The sequence below is a fragment of the Suricata suricatta genome, chromosome 12 (assembly GCF_006229205.1).
Source record: "Suricata suricatta isolate VVHF042 chromosome 12, meerkat_22Aug2017_6uvM2_HiC, whole genome shotgun sequence".
Lineage (NCBI taxonomy): Eukaryota > Metazoa > Chordata > Mammalia > Carnivora > Herpestidae > Suricata > Suricata suricatta.
In genome coordinates this window covers 53,233,529-53,246,299 of record NC_043711.1, presented here as the reverse complement: position 1 = coordinate 53,246,299, position 12,771 = coordinate 53,233,529, and positions in this window count along the sequence as shown.

Sequence of the window (12,771 nt, the reverse complement as noted above, 5' to 3'; positions counted from 1 at the left end):
AGATCTCCTGTACGACTGGCACTGTGTGGTGCTTCTCACACTTTAACTTATTTCTCACAAAAGCCATATGTGATATGGATTATTATATCAATCTCGGGAGGAATAACTAACAATACTGTGCCTATTATGTACCATTTTACATATATCACCTGTTTTGGGTCGCCTGGGTGGCTCAGTAGATTGAGGGTCTGACTCTTGTTTTTGGCTCATATATGATCCCAGGGTCATGGAATCCAGCCTCCTGTAGACTCTGAGCTGAGTGTGGAGCATGTTTAAGATTCTCTGTCTCTTTCTCTGTTTCTCTCTCTCTGCCCCTCTCCCCTGCTCGTGTACTCTCTCACTAAAATACAAAAAAAATACTGTACATATATTTGAGGTGGTAAGAACATGAACTCCAGAGGTCCAGTTTCCTGGCTTCCAATTACACTTATGGGCTATGTGACATTGGAAACTTCTCTCTGTATCAGTTTCCAAATGGGAATCAAATAGTATGTACTTCATGGGACTTAATGAGGGTTAAATGAGTTAAATGAGCTAGTTTTGATAAAACTATCAATGATTTTGGGGTGCCTTGGTGGCTCAGTCAGTTGAGTGTCTGACTCTTGATTTTGGCTCAGGTCATGATTTCATGGTTCCATTTTAACCCTGAATTGGGCTCTGCTGTTGACAACACAAAGATTGCTTGAGACTCACTCTCTCTCTCTCTCTCTCTCTCTCTCTCACATAAATTAAAAAAAACATATTAATGATTGTGACAGACTAATGACCTGCCCTGCCAAAGATGTCCATCTTTTAGTCCACAGGACCTGTTAATATGTTTCCTCAAGTCCTATCAAAACCAGCTAGATCCTGATGTCCCTATAAAACATCCCATCCCCCAACTTTGAGCAGGCTTGCAGTTTTGAAGGCCTTTGTCCTCCACAGCCTCCTTTGTCCCACAAAGCAATAAAACTATTGTTCCTCTTTACCCCAAACTCTGTCATTGAGTTATGTTTACACTCTGAAGCACAGAGGTCGATTTTTTTAAAAATAACATTTACAATTGGAAACTGATAGAAATGATGATTTTAGCAACAGCACTACTGGAGGTCGGGGATGTGTGCAGCTCTTTCCATGGGTTATCTGGTTTAATTCTTGAAATAATCCCAGAGGTAGGAGTTACTATCTCCATTTTACAGAGGGAAAAAACAAGGCTCAAGAAGTTAAGTGACACCCCAGGGGGCCTTTGCCAGCTAGCAAGTGCTGGAGCCTAGAGTCAAAGAGTAACTCAGCGACATTGAATTAATTACATGCTACTTACTTGTAAAGAGGGGAACCAGCTAAAAATGGCTAGAAGAGGACTTCTATGAAAGAAAGAGAGGGAGAAGGAGAAGCCAAAGACAGACTCGAAACCATGAATGTTAGTTTCCTTGCCCAGCTGACCACTGGCAATGATCTCATTCAGAGGGTTCTGATCTTGGGCAGCTAGAAAGAAAGTAACCTTAGTTGTTTCCATAAACAGGAGACCTTGAGAGTTGGACTTACTCTTTGTAATGCCTGCCATGGTCCTTTGCTGTCATCTCCATGCTCATTAGGCAAGTGTACGCCATCATCTTTATCAGAAGGTCTCACTAGAGTGCATCCAGCTGATTTTAATTACCTTCCACGCCATTAAAATTACTATGAAAAAGTCAGGGAGTCCCCTTTATTCCCCCCAGCCTCACACACTTCAAGGTCTGGAGAAGCAGGGAAAAGCTTAATCTTGGATTGACCAGAATGCCCTCTGAGGACACCAGTGATTTTTCCCATGTCCTGTTTCCTCCGATTCTTCCTTTGATGCTTTCCAAACACCTGGGTCCTTCTCGAATGGCCTTCTGCTACCTAATACAAAAATTGAGGCCACAGCCCTCATGTTCTTTGCCGGGCCATTCTTCCCCTAGGGTGTCATCTTCTCAGCCGGACCATGGAGCTGGGTTCATTCTGGAAGAAAGACACAGACAGGGGTACTCTAGCCTGATGGAAGAGAGTGAGGGTTTCCTCCAAAGGGCCTAGGACTCAGTCCCGACCCCACCCCCTCAGCTCCCTCGAGAACGTCGCCTCGCCCCTCGGTGCCCCAACACTCTCACCCAGTCAGGGACACAGGATGTTTGAGATCTAGAGCGCAGGGATGATCTGCAGACAGGTGCTGTGCACACATCACATACAGGATCCAGAAGTTTTGCTCAGTGCCGGTTTTCTTACAGCCAAAGGCACATGCTTGAAGACAGTCTGCGTTATGACAGTGCATATTCTGCAGTGTTCTGAGGTCCATTTTGTCCCCATGCTGGGTCCCAAGGGGGTGGGACTCAGTGGGAGACCAATTATCTTCCTCCTTCTCATCTCTTAGTAGATTTTAATTGTCAAATCTCCTAGGTGCTTAAAGAAGGGGGAGAGAGGAGACCTTCCAAAACACGCAGCAGCTATTTCCCTGTGGACATGGCCACCACGCTGTGCTCTTGTTTTAAAGGCGGCCCTAAAGTCATTTTCCAACAGGAGGTCTCACAGCAGTCTGGTTGCAGGCTAAAGCCTGTGCCACTCCTGTAATGTTTTAATTGGCAGTAAAGAGGTTTAATTTCATCCAGACCCCACTTTGGCATGTGTGCAATTTCTCTACACACCCTGTTTCCTCAAACTAAAAATGTGTCTCTCCCCACTGCGTCCAGCCCGTAGCATCTTAACCTTTGTTCCGTCTCCAGAGCGCCATCTGTGATAATAAATTACTCAGCAGTAGATGAATTAGGCAAACCCAATGTGTGAAAGGAGATTAGGAAATTAGGTTCTAAGCACAGGCACGGGATGGGGTAGAGAGATGCCGTGACTCGTATCCTGGTTAACAAAGAAGCTAACTTTTACTGGCACCAGGCACAGAATCTGCTGTTGGCAATATTTCACTAAAGCCCCACAACAACCTCAAGAGTTAAGTGCTGTTGTCATCCTGATTTTGTAGATGAGGAAACTGAGAAGCAGAGAAGGTAACTTGACCAAGGTCACCCAGAGAGTCTTGGTCCTGGGGTTTGAACCCAAGCAGCCTAGTCCAGAACCTCACACTGTCCTCCCTCAGTGGATGTGAGACTGTATTAGCTTCGCACGGGTTCACTTATTCATCCATCCAGGTAAGTCTACATGGGAGAGGGGAGATTTTTATAAGAGCTCACGCCAGTATATTTCCACAAGGCACTGGTCATAGGTTATTGTAAGCACAAGGGGCCAGCCAGGTGAATGTCAGGAGGCCGGAAGGTGCCCCCTGGTGTTGGACAAGGATCCTCTGGTGGCCTGGAGCTCCCATCTGAGCTTGCAAATCTGGAATAATGGGATGGTGAGAGGAGCTTTTCTTGCCGCCTGGGAAGTCAGTGCTGAGTCCACAGCTGAACACAAGAGGTACTAGGAATTCTACATATGGCCTGGAAAAAACCACCTATCACTGGGCCTGACAGTTGCCCCCAGCCTCAACCCAGTGGCTTTGACGGGGAAAGGCAGAAGATGCCTTACCATGTTCAACTCCCACCTCTCCCACCAAGCAGATGCACTGCTGAGAGGAGGCAGGGGCGTCTGAAGCCAGGTGAGGGGCTCCAAAGATGGGCACAAAGGGCAAGTCAGGAACTTGGCAATGTTTGAGCAGGATACCCCTCAGGAGGTTGAAGGCCATGAAGTGGGGGAAAAGCAGACCCTTCCTTTTGGCCCTGTGTTCGTTTCCCAGGCCCAAACTTGGCAGCTTAAAACAACAGACATCACCTCACATTTCTGGAGGCTGGAAGTCTGACATAAAGGTGCTGGAGGACCACACTCCCCTGCAGTCTGTTGGAGGAGTCCTTCCTTGCCTCTTCTTAGCTTCTGGTGGTTTGCTGGCAATCTTTGGTGTCCCTTGGCCTGTAGATGCGTCACTCCAATCCTTGGCGTTCTCCCTGTGTCTTCACGTGCTGCCTTCCAAGGATGCCGGGCCTACTGGAGGCAGGGCCGCCTTTCTCAGTAGGACCTCATCTAATTACATCTGTTATTAACAATCCTACTGCTAAACAAGGTCACGTTTTGAGATACTGGGGTTAAGACTCCAATATATCATTCGATGGCGGGGCCCATTTCAACCCAGAAGAGGCTCCAAAGGAGCTCAGGTTTCCCAGTGCTGCCTGGGAGGAGGGAATCAGGCCTCCCTCCACCTCGGAGAGCCCTGGGCTACAACCTGCCTGAGGCATTGTTGAGAATTGGCCGAAGAAACGTGGCCCCACAGCCTGGCTGCTGAGAAGGGACAAAAGGAAGTCGGTCTGTACGCAGGCCCCCATCTGGATCAGGCTGCTGGGAGGCCGGTCAGTGGCGCTGCTGAAATCACTCGTCCCCTGGCTTGAGGCCCGGTGTGCAGCTTTCTCTACCAGGAAGGCATCTTTAACCCTTTGCACAGCTCCCCTGTGGAAACATGTCACTGGCTCAGCCCACGGTCAAGCGGTGCCCACTGTACAAGCTTTAACTCATCAGATTTTTACAATAACCCAAGTGGGAGGGCCTGCTGTGATGGCAGAGGGGGACGAGGCTCAGGGAGCCTCGGTGTCCACACCAGGGCCGGGCGGGAGGACCCAGCCTCTCACTCCTGCCTCTCCTAGAAGATGGGGCTCCTGCACCTGTTTCTCCCCTGGTTCACTGCCTCCTCTATGCCCTGCCTGCCGTCCTCGCTCTGCATACACCCAGAGGAAGAAAGAATCCGAGTTCCTTTGCGGCCCCAAGTCTGCTATGAAACCGCACTTGAAAAAAAGAGGCCCCTAAGCACATTGCTTTTTACAGACATCACAGGGCCTCACAGTGCTCCTTACTGCAGACACCCTGCCACCCGCTTTCATTTCCTGCATAGTCTAGATGGACGCAGATAGAGTCAGGGAGTGGGAGGCACACCTGGGGAGGGGCTGTGAATCTCGCAGGAGGGACCCTCATGATGGCTGCATCACTCCTGGATCATGCAAGGGACAGGCAGGCTGCAGGGAAGACATCTGCCAGGTCTGTGACTTTGGCAGGAGGGACCTAGAGTCATGGTCTTCCAGGAGAAGGCAGGGTACAAAATAGGATCATCGAGAGAGAGAAGTGGAAGCCACCTCGATGAACCAGGTCCTGGCATCCCAGCTCCATCTTCCCTCCCAGCGGCCACCCGCAAAATGATGGCCCACAGGGAAGTGCATTTGATATTCAGTGCATACCTTACAAGTGCCTGTTATGTGCTAGGAACTGTGATGGCACCCTGCATAGGTCACCCTCTTTCATCCTCACAGCAGCCTGGGAGATGGGATCCTCATGTTCATCTTACAGAGGAGCAGATGGAGGTTTGGAGAGTGAAGCTGACTCACAGCTGGTGGTGGAGCCAGAATCCAATCCAGGGGAGTCTGAATGCAAAGACCCTGCCCATTCTGCCCATTCCTCATCTACTCGTTCATCCAACGCCTCTATTGTGCCAGGTACCAGAGAGACAGAAATAAAGGATGTAGGCATGGTGCTTGTTCTCATGCCCTCAGGTTCCAGGGGGACCCCAGTCCCTCTCTTCCCAGGTAACCAGCCCGTTACCACATTGTAGATTGGGCTCGTGACTGTGATCACTGGTAATGGGGATGTGGTTTGATAATGGAGAAGGGGCCTGATACACACTGTGTGATCAGGGACGGTGTCTCTGAGCAGGTGACATTTAAATTGTACCTGGATATGGGGCGCCTGGGCGGCTCAGTCGGTTAAGCCTCTGGCTTCGGCTCAGGTCAGATCTCACGTTCGTGGGTTCAAGCCCCGCGTCAGGCTCTGTGCTGACAGCTAGCTCAGAGCCTGGAGCCTGCTTCCAGTTCTGTGTCTCCTTCTCTCTCTGCCCCTCCCCCTCTCATGCTCTGTCTCTCTCTGTATCAAAAATGAATAAAACATTGAAAAATAAAATAAAAAAATTGTACCTGGATAATTAGAAGAGCGAGGAGGGGGAGGGAGATACATTTAAAGAAGAGGGGAAAGCAAGTGAAAGGCCCTGAGGTCTATAAGAGGTCAGATGAAGGCAAGTGTGGTTGGTATCGAGCGAGGTGAGGGGAGAGGATAGGATGTGAAGTAGGAGAGGTGGGCACGATCCTGGTCCTGCAGGGCCTTGTAGCTCAAGGGGTGGGGGGTGGGGGCCCACGATTTATCCCAGCTGTGACAGACGCTGTTGGAGGTCCCAAACAGGGCAATGACAAATCTTTTCCATAAGGTGCTCACAGTTTAGAGTGGGATTTCTTAACCTTGGTACTGTTGACATTTTGGGCCAAGGAATTCTTTGTTTGGGAGGCTGCCCTGGGCATTGTGGGATGTTGAACGGCATCTCTGACCTCTACCCGCTAGATGCCCATGACATTTCCTCACCCCACCCCACCTCTCCCTGGGACAACCAATATTATCAAATGACCCACTTTGAGAACCATTGACTTATCACATCTAAGGTTCGCTGTTACAAAGTCCGGGGTACCTGGGCCCAGCTGATGTCCTGGGCTCGCCTCCACATAGTGACTGAGGCATGAGGCTAGTTCAATGGGCGGCTTCAGTACCTCAGAGCCCTTTGCTTCCACCTAATAGCGAGGAAGAGAGAAGTATGGAAGGTGGCCGGGCCCAGACATAGTATGTATGCCATTTTCGCCCACAGTCCACTGGTCAGAACTCAGTCCTGAGGTCCCAATATACCTGCATGGAGGCAGGAAACATCCTTCCTTCAGGCATCCAGGAGATGGAAATGACCTTGGGGTCATAAAGCACTGTTCCCACACAAGGAGCTAAGCATCTATTTACAAGACCCGTTGACTGCTTACGACACCCCCGCAGATACTGTTAATTGCGTTTTCCCACCACTTATCTGAATCGTGGGTCAGTGGTCCGGGCAGGAACACGCAGACCCAGGGGAGAACAATGAGAAGCCTCAATGCTGGGCTCCTTGGACCACAGCTTTGGGCTCACACACACAGTAGATGGCTGCGGTTTGTCTGGTCAGCATCCCACCCTCCTTTGCTAGCAAGAGCCCTAAATTTTTGTTTGAGGAGGCACCTTTGCACACTCTTGATCCACATGAGTCTCCCTGCCCAGTGTCAGACAGTGACCCGGGTCTGTGCCAGTGAGTGTGGTCCATTCCTTGGACCACTGTACCTTGTTCTCCTCACTCTGTTCGATCCAAGTAAGTCTCAAGATTTTGCTAAGAGTGCTGGGACAGGGAGACACCTTTTCTAGGTTGGATGTGAACTGATGTTGCTGGAAACCATCTTGTGGCCATGAGGAAAATCCTGAGAATGAAGCCAGCCCGGTAGACGGTGAAGCAGAAAGACAGAGACAGAGTCAAGTCAAGTTCAGGTGGCCTGTTTGTACTTTGTGTCAGGAAGTCAGATCCTTGAACTTTCTAATTATATGAATTAGTAAGTTCCCATTTTCTGTCACTTTGCAACCAGAAAAGTACTGAGTGACATAATATATTTTCCCTCTCAAGTTCAGAGAGACCTGGGGACTGAGGATGGGCTGGATCTGCAGGGGGGAGCAACTGTGGGACCACCCCCAGGAGGCACAGGAACTCCAGAGTTAGGGACAGATAGCTGAGAACCAGAGGCAACTAGAAAATGGTCATAAGATCTCTAATTTTAGAACAAAGTTGCCCTGAAACACCATCCTGAACTTAGAAGATCAAATAAAGAAAATAATATCCAGGGGCCCCTGGTGGGCTCAGTCAGTTAAAGAGTCCAACCTTGGACTCTCACAGTCAGTGAGTTCAAGCCCCATGTCCGGCCCTGGGCTGACAGCTCAGAGCCTGGAGCCTGCTTCAGATTCTGTGTCTCCCTCTCTTTCTGTCCCTCTCCCACTTGAACTCTGTCTCTCTTAACAATAAATAAACATTAAAAAGAATTTTAAGAGAATAATATCCAACATTGCTTCTACCTTATGAATCACTAATCTAACAGGCCCTGACCACAACCCTGAGAAGTAAATACCTTTAATACATCCACTTTACAGGTGAGGAAACTCAGAGAGGCTAAGAACTGGCCCAAGGTCACCCAGCAAGTCAAATGGTAGAGTTGGGACTCAAAATCAGGTTTCTCTGACTTCATAGCCTATGTGTTGTTTGGGGTTGTGCTTTTTTTCCTTCTATATAATAAACTAACATCTTCTTGAGCTTGTTTTAAAAAATCAAGCCAGGATAGCTTTTTGTTTTTTTATCCAAGCCTGGGATTTCACAGGCTGTCCACCCAGATCACCCAGACATAGACTTGGGAAACCAGAGTCCCACCCCACCCTTCCTCCCTCGGGTCCTGTGTTTGGGTAACAAACGCCTTCAGTAGAGTACATATTTAACCATTCCCAGGGCACACAACATCTGCTGCAAGCACGCTCACAGTTCCCTTCTGCAGGTGCATGGCTCGGTGTGGGCGAGAGGAGTGCGGGGAAGATGTGCTAGAAATGTCAGACGATATTCACACCCTGCTGTCTAGGAATTAACAAGCCTTTGCAGAATGGCTGCTGTCAGTGGCCCCAGGCGTGGGGGGACACACCCCCTTCAAGCAAGGTGCATTTGTGCCCCTGGCAGGTGTGTGTGTATGCACACACCCATGGTTTGTGGGTGTGCACGCACACTCATGCACACACACCCCCTAACGAGGACTGAGTGGCACTGTCTCCTAGAGCCAAGCAAGTGACTCAGCCACCCAGGAAAGGGAGGCATGATGATGATGGTTTTTCCAGATGCAGTGATGCTTCCTACCACTTACAGGAAAAAAATTCTTCCTAGTAATTTAGAGGAAACAAAAAACCAAATCAAACCCCAACTCTTACAGGCTCCAGGGAGACTCATTAGTGTAAAAGGTCCTTTATCATAAAGATATGGGGTTTCTCTTCATGTAAACAAATCAATGCAGAAGCCTGTTTATTTTTCACAACCAATTCTGGACAAGTCAAAGTGAGTTGTATGCAAGCTTTTGTTTGTTCTTCCTCTGGACCATAGGAGGGCCAACTCTTCACTTCTGCTGGCTGCCCTCCCCTGGGGTACCTTGCCAGGGACACATGATCCTAGCTGGCCAATCCTGACTGGTAGAATGTCATGATTGATTAATAATGTCTGCCTTGGGTGAGGGGTGGTCAACAGACATTCATATGAAGGTATTTCCCATTTCTGCTTAAGAGTTTAGGGGTGCCTGGGTGGCTCAGCCGACTTCAGCTCAGGTCATGATCTCATGGTTTGTGGGGTTCAAGCCCCGCATCTAGCTCTGTGCTGACAGTTCAGAGCCTGGAACCTGTTTCAGACTCTGTGTCTCCCTCTCTCTCTGCTCTGTCACTTTCTATCAAAATTAAATAAACATTAAAAAATTTAAAAAAAGAGTTTATTTGAGATCCTTAAACATGTCTCATGACTAGTATTTTTTTAAAAAAATGTTTTATTTATTCTATTTATTCTATTTATTTATTCTGTGTGTGAGCAGGGGAGGGTCAGAGAGAGAGAGAGAGACACACACAGAATGGGAAGCAGGCTCCAGGCTCTGAGATGTCAGCATAGAACCTGATGTGGGGCTTTAACCCATGAACTGCAAGACCATGACCTGAGCCAAAGTCAGATGCTTAACTGACCGAGCCACCCCAGCACGCTTCATGACTAATCTTTTTTTTTTTTTTATGTTTACTTATTTTTGAGACAGAGAGAGACAGGATGTGAACAAGGGATGGGCAGAGAGAGGGAGACACAGAATCCGAAGCAGGTGCCAGGCTCTGAGCTATCAGCACAGAGCCTGATGCGGGGCTTGAACCCATGAACCATGAGATCATGACCTGAGCTGAAGTCGGCCGCTTAACCGACTGAGCCACCCAGGCGCCCCAATGACTAATTTTCTTAAAGCAATGAGAACATTATTTATCATTATCCATGAATAGAATAAATGTTTATTGAGCTCACACACATGCCCTGTCCTGTGCTAGGTGCTGGGGGGCCATAACATGAGAAGGGGGAGTAGAATTAGCATTAAGCATCTTCTACATGCTGGCTGCTTTCTGTGCATTTTCTCAAATTTCATTTCACCCTAAGAATAGCAGGCCTGAGGGGCACATGGGTGGCTCAGTTGGTTAAGTGTCTGGCTTTGGCTCAGGTCATGATCTCACAGTTTGTGGGTTCAAGCCCCGCATCAGGCTCTGTGCTGACACCTCAGAGCCTGGAGCCTGTCTTCAGATTTTGTGTCTCCTTCTCTCTGTGACCCTCCCCTGCTCATGCTGTCTCTTTCTGTTTCTAAAAAATAAATTAAAAAAACAAAAAAACCCCCACCAGTCCTGAAAGGTTTCATTTTCTCTACTTTATGGACGTTGAAGTGAGGATCAGCGCTAAAGCCAGCCCGAGGCCTCTGTTCCGAGCCCCCTACCACCACGCCACTCACTCATTCTGTATACACTGATTCTGGTTAATGACAGGAAGACAACAGTGACAATAGCGGCTAACACTGCCATAGTCTTCACTAGTATCCGGTGAGGCTATAAGAAATTTGCATACTTAGTTCACTTGCCAGTTCCTATGTTAAACAGAAGGGCAGAAAAATAGGTGAATGGAATTGTGTTTCCTGACCACAAGGAGCTTGTGGCTCAGCCAATGAGACAAAGGGTAATTCAGAATTTCATGTTCATTTCCACACTCTCAATCTAATGAATGCCAAGACGTCACCTCCTCCGGATGGCCCCCCTGGGAGCCCCCAGCCCTAGGTTCTGGGGAGCCCATCTGGTCCATCTCTGACATCTGGTTCCCAGCACAATAGCTTTCCTGGGTATGGGCTGTGGAGTATTTGCTTTGTGCATGCACTCATGGAAGTCTCCGGGGATGGATGGATGAGGAAGGAGATGCCACCTCTCCTGGGTCACCAGGAAAGCCAATCTCTGGGGCCTCTCAGAGCCGAGAGCCCCTGGGCCACTCCCATGTTTGGGGACACCTGATAGACTAAACAATGAAGAAATGGTGTCATAAAGTGGTATATTTTACAGGGTACAAATCAAAGAATGAACACCTTGAAGAGCACAACCCATAAAACACAATGAGGAGTATGTGACAGAAGCAGTCCTGAAGACTCTCACAAAACTCTTCAAAACTCTCACAATCCAAGACCAACAAGGACAAGTCGGAGGTAGCTTCTGTTCATGGCTGGCGTGGCGCCACCGTGTGGCAGCAGTGAAGTATGACTCAGAATTCTTCTGGTGGGCCCTCTCTGGATAGGTTGGACTTTTGAATTTCCTTCCACTAACTCTGTGTGTGTATGTGTGTGCACATGAGCACGTCCCCACACGCAACAGACAGAGAGGGAGGGAGGGGGGAGGGAGAGATATTCTTACTATTTCCAGTTTTGCATTTAAAATTAGACTCCATTAATATTCTTACAAAGTGCTGCCTAAAATTCACATAGAAAGTGACTTCTCCAGAGCGTCTCAAACCTCAGTGTGTGAGGCCCTGCGTAAATGTGAGGATGTGACGAACTGCCCCTCCCCAACCTGGGGCAGGTCCTGCGAGCCACCATGTTGACTCGTTCCCCGCTTCTCTCACTGGGTCCAGTCCCTGGGACATGGGTGGCTGCGTTGGGCCACTCAAGCAGTACGCCCCCCAAACGCAGGGGATGCCCCTCGCACTGTAGCAGTGGATTCCTATAACATCCTGTCAGCCAGACTGGCGCACAGAGCTCCCTGCTGTCACTGTTGGGCGCTTTCCCACCAGGCCCCCTTCTTGACATGCTCCCTCTTACATCAGACATTCCTACAGCCCGTTTGGGCAGTATTAAGGCAATTCCAGGTTTTGTGCTTTCTTGGGTGACTGGGTGACTCAGTCGGTTAAGCATCTGACTCTTGACTTTGGCTCAGGTCATGATCTCATGGTTCATGGGATTGAGCCCCACATCAGGCTTTGTGCTGACAGTGCAGAACCTGCTTGGGAGTCTTGATCTCTCCCTCTCCTTCTACCCCTCCCCTGCACTCTCTCTCTCTCAAAATAAATGAATAAACTTAAAAAAAATAAACAACACAAATATATAAAATACACCATGTTTCATTGATTCTATGTGTTTTTCCCTCACATTTAACATGTCTGAAATTAGGTGTATCCCACATTCAATGGTGTCTCAGCATTGTTCTACGGTTTAATTGGTGTTATTTGTTTCCTTCTTTGCGGTACAAAACTAATGGCTCATCTTGCTGTTGATGGTGTGGAATCTGATAACAGTGGAGTAAATTATACAGTGCTAATAAGGAGCAAAATCAAGCAGGGAACAGGATGGGGAATGCACAGAGCAGAGGCTGTGTTCCCTAGATAGACCTGGCAGATAGGAAGCAGATGAGTTTCAGCAAAGACATGAAGGAGGTGAGGGAGAGAGCCATGTGGCTGTCTTCGGGGAGAGCACTAATGGTAGAAGGAACAGCATAAGCAGAAGCCCTGAGGAAGCAGCCTCCCCGGAAGAGGCCCAGGTAGCTAGAGGAAGATGAGCATGGTGGCGGGGAGGAGCTGAATAGTGGATGAGTTCAGAGAGGGAACATCAGCCAGACCATCCAACTTTATGATCTTTGCAAGAACTTTGATTTTTAATCAGAGCAAACTTTAAAAGCAATCTTGGTCATCTGATGCCCATTTTGCAGATGAGAAAGTTGAGTGTCAGTGAAGTTTTAAAAATGTCCCAAAGCAACTCAAAAGAGCAATGGAGTCCAGACTCAGAGCCAAATCTGAGTCCCAGGGCTGGTGTCTCTCAAAGGAGACAGATAAGTGATCAGCGTGGAGCAATGAGATGGGACAGTTGA